Here is a 7008-nt window from a genome sequence, read left to right on the forward strand (position 1 = left end):
CACAGATGGCGGGTGCTGAGGGAGCAAACATATCAGGCTCAAGAGGCAGGGAAGGTGCCCCTGCCAGCTGGGACATCCTCACACCTGGGCATGCTCACTGAAATACTCCATGATCACTCTCCCATGAGACCTAGACCATGACTCCAGCCTATGAGGCTTTTCAGATTTTCACAGCACTGCACTGCGGTGGCTGGTCCTTATGCGCTGTGAGAGATTTTGCTCTTCCACACTGTGAGAGAATGCAAGGGTCAGGAATCACTGGGGACCTGGCCTGTCACCACCAGCATCCACAGGCTGACTGTCCAACTGTCTCCAAGGAATGGGAACAAGGCTTGGGTAAACAAGACCCCAAGAAGTTAGCTGTCTAGATGAGACTTGTTCCAGGACATTCCTTTGCCCCAAAACCTCAGTTTATCCCCCAAGAGGCTGTACCTCACAACTTAGGCTGTCCTCTAAGAGGAGCTGACCCAGGGCCTAAAGTTCCTTGAACCATGCAGGGCACAGGACAGCTGTGGGCACATGGTGGCAACCCAGGAAAGGATAGTGGCTGAGAACATAGAACTCTCTGAGGTATCAAAAGAAAACCAGCCTGAGAAATCTGATATGCTGTCTATACCTAAGAAAGATAAAGACAGAAGCACAGGATTTTCCCAGGTGTGAACTGAAGTTCTCTATGAACTTGCTCTATATCAATGAACCTTCAGACCACGTGACTTTGGGAAACTACACCACCATGAAGATAGTAAAATGGGGTCCTGGATGGATGGCAAAAATTCTCATCTGATAGCTTAAGCCCTTTCATAGCCAATTACCTTAATTTCTATATTAGTCCCAAATTCTCAAAACAAATGCACTTCTCAGAATATATTACCAACCTTACCATATAACCACCATCTTCCAAAGCTAACAATGTACTTAACAGACCTATAGAAGAAACTCCACCCCCTTTTTTTCCTGTAGCCACTCATCTGATGATCCTACCAATGCAATTGGTTAATGTATTCATACATAACTTTCTTTTACAAATGACCTTGTCAGCCAAGCACAGTGGGGCACAACTGTAACCCCAGCAGCTCAACTAGGTCAGGAGAACAGCTAAACTCAAAGCCAGCCTCAGCAACTTAGTGAGGCCCTAAGAAACTTAGTGACATCATGTCTCAAAATAAAATATAAAAAGAGCTGCAGATCTGGCTCAGTGCTTAAGTACCCCTGGGGTCAATCCCTGGTATTTAAAAAAAATGTAATCTCTTCCTGGTTAAAACACATACATCATTCAGGATAAGTTGAATCCACATTCCTGAGTATGGTCATTAGTATTTGGGTCAAAATAAACTATTTTCCTCAGGTATGGTGGCCAGTGCCCTTAATTCCACCACCTAGAGAAGCTGAGGCAGGAGGATCACAAGTTCCAGGCGAGGCAGGACAACATGGCCAGATCCACTTTGAAAACAAAATTTAAAAGGGCTGGAGATGAAGGGCCTGAGAATAAATCAGACATTTTATCCTATTTGCATATGTGACTACATGACCAGTGTGAATGGACATTAGGTACAACCAGAAAAAGGAGAAGTTACACTCTATTTACATATAATGTGTCAAAATGCATTTTACTGTCATGTATAAGTAATGGAAACAAAGTAAAATAAACAAATAACTTCTGCCAAAAACAAACAAACAAGCAAATAACAAACAAAAAAGGGCTGTGGATGTAAACCAAGATTCAATATCCCTAGTACCAATAACCCACTGCCTTATTTCATTTAAAGTAACTATGTTATCGGAACACAGCATGTGTCAAGTGACTATTCTTTTCCCTCAAGGATGATATTGAGAAACAGAAAACAAAAGTGTTATTCTTGCCAGGGACAGTGGCACGGGCCTGTAACTCCAGGGACTCAGGAGATTGAGGCAAGAGGATCACAAGTTGGAGGACTGGGCTGGGGATGTGGCTCAAGTGGTAGGGCACCCTCCTGGCATGCATGCGGCCTGGGTTGGATCCTCAGCACCACATACAAATAAAGATGTGTCTGCCCAAAACTAAAAAAATAAATAAATATTAAAATTTCTCTCTCTCTCAAAAAAAAAAAAAAAAAAAAAAAAGAAGAAGAAGTTGGAGGGCAGTGTCCCAAGCAACTGGGATACAATCTCATTTTTTTTTTAATTGGGGGGGTTTGCCTGAGGATTTCACTGATAAAGCTTCTCTAGGTTTGAACTGCAATACAAAAACAAAATATTGTTTGAAATATATCAGTAGAGAAAAAGTGAAAAGTAATAGACTGTGTCCATTTGAAGCACAGGAGGAAGACCAGATATTTATGACGGGAAGTGGAAAAGATGGTGGCATTTTAGAACACAGGAGGCAACTGCAATTTGAAAGACAGCTTTCAGAGGAACTAAATTGGGGGAAGTAAAGTGGATTTGGGATCCTGCTTCCTACACGTTTTGAAGAGTGGGGGCGGGCCACCAGCAGGGAGGGGAGGGGAAGCTGGTAACCTGAGCCGCCCATTCAACAATGGAAGCCAAGGGACAGGGCCCAGGGCCACCTGCCAGGGGTAATTGGGCCTCATGCTCCGCAGCTGACCTCAGGGACTGGATACCCAGCCCAATCCTAGGGGCCAGAGAGCAGAAGCCCAGGGCCATCCGCCTTGGAGGACTAGGCTGCACCCTCTGCACCAACCTTGGGCACCCAAAACCCAGTTCACCCCACGGGATCAGTGGCAGAGGCTTAGGGTCAGCCGCCAGCGAGGTGACTTCAAGATTCTACCATCCAGCCCAACACCCAGGACCAGGGGACAGAGACCCAGGGCAACCTCCAGAGGTGACTCCACCAGGCTTCTGAAGCTCACTCCTTTGCGGGGGCCCCAAGGCAGGTGCTGACCATGTCCCTTCAGCCCTTGTCATATACTTACCATTTTTCTTTATAGAGGACCCGGTGTTCTCTTGAGGACCTCAAGGCACCAGAGATAGAGGGAAGCACAGGCTGCTCAGAATCACCTAGACATTTTGGCAGAGCACATGGGGCCCGGAAAGGGAGAAGCAGAGTTGATGAGGAAGAAAAGCCCAGGAGATTTCCAAAGCCCGCCCTTCCCCTCTGGTCCAGATCTGATTGGACAGTTCCACCCCAGCATCCCTAATGGGGCGCCCCTAGTCAGGCCTCTGCATTGTGACTGACAGCTAAGGTTATCCAATCACTAAACAAAATTGCCTAGAGTGGCAGATCCTTGGCCCCAGCCCTTTTCAGGTGGATCTTCTTTCCTGGGCTGGGAACTAATCCAGGTGGGAAGCCTTTGCTGGAACTTGGTACAAATGGTAACATCTGGGATTGAGCTCTGGCTGAGGGAGACTGCTTTCCCAGCATGGGTGATGCCCTGGGTTTTAACCTCACCACAGAAACAAACAACAATTAAAAAATATATAAAAAATATTAGAAGGGCAGGGAAGAAGTCACTAAAGAGAATGAGAGAAGGCGGGTAGAATTCAAGGAAGGGGGAATAAGAAAATTGAAAAGAAATGAAAAGATAAAAGAAACAAAAACAAACAAACAAACAAAATTAGAAAATAAAGAAACAAAAGAAAAAAAAATTTTACAAAAATAATAATGATAATAAAAAAATGAAAATTAAAATTAAAAAAATAATAATAAAAATTTTTAAAATGACAAAAAGAAGACCTTAAAAGAGCATACTACAGGGATACTGCCACATCAATGTTCATAGCAGCACAATTCACAATTGCTAGACTGTGGAACCAAACCAGATGCCCTTCAATAGATGAATGGATAAAAAAAAATGTGGCATTTATATACCATGGAGTATTACACAGCACTAAAAAATGACAAAATCATGGAATTTGCAGGGAAATGGATGGCACTAGAGCAGATTATGCTTAGTGAAGCTAGCCAATCCCTAAAAAACAAATACCAAATGTCTTCTTTGATATAATGAGAACAACTAAGAACAGAGCAGGGAGGAAGAGCAGGAAGAAAAGATCAACATTAAACAGATACATTAGGTGGGAGGGAAAGGGAGAGAAAAGGGAAATTGCATGTTAATAGAGGGAGACCCTCATTGTTATACAAAATTACACATAAGAGGTTGTGAGGGGAATGGGAAAATAAACAAGGAGAGAAATGAATTACAGTAGATGGGGTAGAGAGAGAAGATGGGAGGGGAGGGGAGGGGGCATAGTAGAGGATAGGAAAGACAGCACAATACAACAGACACTAGTATGGCAATATGTAAAAACGTGGATGTGTAACCAATGTGATGCTGCAATCTGTATTTGGGGTAAAATTGGGAGTTCATAACCAACTTGAATCTAATGTATGAAATATGATATGTCAAGAGATTTGTAATGTTATTTTTTAATATTTATTTTTTATTTTTTCAGCAGGCACAACATCTTTGTTTCTATGTGGTGCTGAGGATTGAACCTGGGCTGCACGCACGCCAGGCGAGCACACTACCGCTTGAGCCACATCCCCAGCTCGCTTTGTAATGTTTTGAACAACCAATAATATATATACAATAGTGACTTAAGGACTCTAAGGCCTGAGGAGCCCAAAATCAGGTGAAAATCAATAAATGATAATGCTATTTACCATGAGGAGTCCTTGTTCCTGAATCCTGCAGTATAACACCAGAGAAGCAGGTGGAGAGTGGAAAGTGGAAGGCTTTAATAAGAGAAAGCACAAAACTCCACCCACCCCAGGAAGAAGGGGACCCAAGAGGCAGAATCCCTGGGAGGGGGAGGTCTTCTCCCTCTTAAAACTAAGGTCATCTTTTGTCCCCCAACATTCCTGTCCTTTATTTTCCTTTATTGTGCAGGTGATTGGGCCTGAGGGTGGAAGGCCAAATGGAGGGAATTGGGTGGACTTATGGGGTGGGAAGCAGAAACCTGGGCAGGAACAGCCTAGCGTGGTTTGATGAGCATCTTCCTATTTTACTGGGAGCCACTTCATTAACCCTTATTTAGGACTTGCCCAAGGCCATGACGACATGAACAGTTCACTTCTCAGGTGTTTTTTTGGTTTCCCAGGATCAGATCAGATTGCATTTTTTTATTGGGCCTGATATTAGACCCCACTTACCTAGCTACACACACTACAATATTTCAATCAGGCTTCACACACAGGGAGAGCCTACCTTCAAATAAATTAAAAGGGTTGATGATCTAGCTCAGAGGTCGAGCCCCACAGGGAGTTTTCAACAGAACCTCAAAGAAAAAGATACCTATATACATATATAGTATCAGCTGGTGTGACCTCAGGCAATTTAGCAAGAGACAGTCTCAAAATTTTTGAAACAATATTTAAAAATATCATATGTATCATACATATTTGATATGTGAAAATAAATACAGTTTGACAATTATTTCAGTAATTCTCATCACCTCCGGAATACTTATATTTTGAGGAATTAGATAGAGCTAAGAAAAAAAAAACAATTGGTGTTGGTGATTTGGCTCAGTGTTCTCTCCCCAGCAGGATGGAGGGGAAGGAGGTGTGGGAGGCAATTCCCTAAAGCAGCAATGCGAGGTTGAAATAAAATGAGCACCTTGTGCTTAATGTCCATGTTCTACATTTCACTATTAGGGAGTTGTTGGAAGCAATCTGACTCTGGTGACCCCACACATCAGGTTATCTGTCTACCCCAAATCCAAACAGAAAAAGTCATGATGTAAAGCAGGAAAGGAACGTTGACCAGTGAAGCTACACCAGGAAGACAAGGGTACCATGTCCTTAGGCCTCTCTTCAGGGGCTGTCTAGGACTCTCAGGTTTTATAGAAAGGGTAATCAGTCATAGGCATGTGTGTAGAGGGCACACTGTATGTAGGCGTGGTGTCATCTGTGGCTTAAGGCATTTGTGTGTGTTCCATGTCAGTGGTTCAGAGGCACCAACATTTTCAAGAAAAGCCACCAGCCCACCTGCTCCGGCCTGGTAAGCACCATATCCCTAGCTGCTGACCCAGGGCTCTCAGCTTCCTGGGTTTCAACTGATAGTTAAACCAGAAAGAAACAATAACCCTGCTCAGCTCGGCCCATAAAGCCTGCATATGAAACCCCACTTGGGGCACATATGCCTGTGGTGTTGATACCGCTGGTTATGTAAGGGGGGTCTGGCGGAACGTCGGAGGGAGAGACCACACAAGAGACTTACTCCATGCAATTGGCAAAAGGGGATATTTATTGGGATCCATTCCAGCGTGCTGGGACTCTGTGCTCACTCAAGAAGGGTGAGCAGCCCAGAGCCCAGAGCAGGGTTCAAGCGGAGCTTAAGTACACTTTTTGGAGAGGGTGGGGGGCTTAGCATACATCAGAACAAATCATCATGAGGCGCAGGAAAATTGAACAACAACCCTGAGTCAGGATTAGTGCATACATTGGCGGGAACAGATTGGACAGGGGCGATTGGTGCTCCTAAGTGGGGAACACATTCAAACTGATTGGTTTAGGTCCTGCAATGCCTACGTGCCAAGCAACTCGGAACCCTTAGCTATTAAACAACCAGAAAGTCAGTGGAAATATTTACTGGGCAGTTCCAGTATTTTCCTAACAGCTACAGGGATTACAGGTTTTGGGGGTAGCAGAGGGACTCTAACAATACCTAGTCTTTTACTTTTTAACCCAATCTCTGCACTTTGGAAACTTTAGGATGCCTGGTCTTTTACACTTTAACTCCAGCTCTGCAGCTTAAAATCAGCTTGGAAATTTTACCTTTACAGTTACTGGTGAGGAGTTCTGCTCCCTCACATGTTGAAGTTTGAACATTAGAGAAGCAAGCCCAGGCAAGCACACAAAGCAGGGTTTATTTTTAAAGGAGTAACATAGACTTCTCCCCAGGAGGGAGAAGTGGGCCATAGGTGGTATCCTGGTATTCCCAGAAGCAAGGTGTTCAGCCTTTCTATGAGTCCTAGGCTTCCTGTGTTCTCCATGCCTTTCCCCCTTATCTTTCTCCTTCCTTCCTGGGTGAATAGACCCAGGAATGCTTGGTGAGATGGTACAAAGGT

The sequence above is a fragment of the Urocitellus parryii genome, chromosome Y (genome assembly GCF_045843805.1).
Source record: "Urocitellus parryii isolate mUroPar1 chromosome Y, mUroPar1.hap1, whole genome shotgun sequence".
NCBI lineage: Eukaryota > Metazoa > Chordata > Mammalia > Rodentia > Sciuridae > Urocitellus > Urocitellus parryii.